At 52.4% G+C, this 2,073-nt stretch overlaps 1 pseudogene; it reads right to left on the reverse strand.

The window, feature by feature from the left end:
- Positions 1-339: 339 nt before the first annotated feature.
- LOC123056337 (uncharacterized) lies at positions 340-478 on the reverse strand (annotated as a pseudogene).
- Positions 479-2,073: the final 1,595 nt, after the last annotated feature.

Genomic DNA, 2,073 nt, shown 5'->3' on the forward strand with positions numbered 1-2,073 from the left:
GGAGCCGCCATGTTTGCAGAGCGTTCCTCCCCCCTTGATAAGAGGAGTCGTAATGCTTCCAGCACTTCCACGCCGGGTAACCAACCTTGCTGCAGATCTGGCATGTTGGTTTGGTGGCGTTGTTGTTGTAGTTGCTGCTGCTGCCGTTGTTGCCTCCAGGGTTGCGACAATTCAGTGGCTTGGGGAAGGTGCCACGGCCACGATCACCGCCGCCGCCTTGCCTGTTGCTGAAGTCGCGTCCACGATCACTGTAGTCACCACCGCCGCGACCGCGACCGCGCCCGCGTGCCGCTGCGTTTGCCGACGACTGAGAGGACCCGCCATGTAAATTCATGCGAGTCTGGAAGCTCAGGAGCTGCGAGTACAGCTCCGGAACCCCGACAGGCTCAACCCTAGAGCACATGGCAGACACCACGGGGTCGAATTCCTCGTCGAGTCCCGCGAGGATGTGAGAGACGACATCCTCCTCGTCCACCTTCTTCCTTGAAGCAGCTAATTCATCACAAAGGGTTTGGACCTTACCGACATATTCAGTGATAGTCATATTGCCCTTCTGGAGGTTTGCCAACGCGATTCTGACGTTGACGGTCTGCGCACGGGTATGCGATGCAAGCATCCCCTACACCGTGTTCCACAGCTCTGCTGCGGTGTGGCACGTCGCCACCTGGATGGCCATCTCGCGGGGCAGCGTGGTCAACAGGTAAGAGAACACCTGCTGATCACGCGCGTACCACACACTAAACTTCGGATTGGGAGCCTTGGACTTGGTCTTGCCGTCGTCGCTGGTGACTTCAGTGCTCATCGGGGGCACCACCTGCTCGACGTCATTTGCGCTCCCCGGATGGCCGAGAGCACGGTAGCGCGCCATAGCGCTTCGTCCCCTCTCGTAAGCTTCTCTGTTGCGGTGTGTGCAAACGGAGATGAGGGGAAGGAGTTCACCGAAGAGCTTGCCACGGATGAATTCGAGGTAGGCTCTGATTACCATGAAAGAAGAAAGGGTTTAAGCGTATGCACCCCGGCAGGGACGCGTGCGTGTTAATATAGGGGAAAGATTACAAGATCAGCAGGTTGTTTCTAGTCTTGACCTCTACTCCAAGCTATACAAGAGATAAGATCATCTAGCCTAACAACCTGCCGTATACACAACAATACGCACGCAATACCCACGCAATATACCCATCGTGACACTTGTCATCTACTCTTTAACACCTTGAGCGTAAATTAAAAAAAATCATTTCTTTTGCTCGGCATACTTCTTTCACGTGGGGCGACGAGAAACGCGTATACCGCCCGGCATCCGAATTTTTTGAGCGGTGCCCAAAACCATGACTGAGACATAACCAAGTCTAAGTCGATTGAGACTTAGCGAAACTGTCCTGCTAAGTCTGAGTCGGCTATATTGGTGAGATTCTGCAATAAGATACGTACAAGATTTTCTTTTCAGTTTTTTTTCTTTCTTACATGTTATGTCACTTCACTAAGACTTGATTGACTTTTAATTTATTGATCATTGAAAGTTGAAACCACAAGAAACATACGTACGTGCGTGCTGTTGTGCAGCACGAACAGATCGCCACCTACTGCAGAGATATGTGGTACTTACGACGAAGTGCTGGTTGAAGTTGCGCCGAAAGTGGGGTGCGGCGGCACGAGGACGTTGGACCAGTAGTCCTCCCAGCACGGGTCGGGCCCTTAGTCGTAGGCCGCCAACGCCGCCACCCATCTCGCGGCGGCTCCGGGTCTGCGTCGTTAGTTCCGGTGGAGACTCTCTCTCCTTTGGATGGCTCTGCTGGGGACTTGGGAGCCTCCCGTTTGGACCAGCTGCTGCCCAGAAAGAACCGAGAACTGCTAAATCTGGTTTTCTCGTCAGTTTAGTAAACGAGAAAGGGACGCCTTTATTGCTTCGAACTTTGAAAAATATAGCGTAGCTGCTGGCAAATTGATGTTACAGACTTCAAAGTGCTTGACTGAAGAACCGCGCACTACAGAAAAATCACATGGTGCCGTGTATCTGTCGGTATGCCGATTATCAAAACACAGATGCTTGGCTTACATCCACATAAGACGATTATG

This window comes from Triticum aestivum, chromosome 2D (assembly GCF_018294505.1).
Source record: "Triticum aestivum cultivar Chinese Spring chromosome 2D, IWGSC CS RefSeq v2.1, whole genome shotgun sequence".
Classification (NCBI taxonomy): Eukaryota; Viridiplantae; Streptophyta; class Magnoliopsida; order Poales; family Poaceae; genus Triticum; species Triticum aestivum.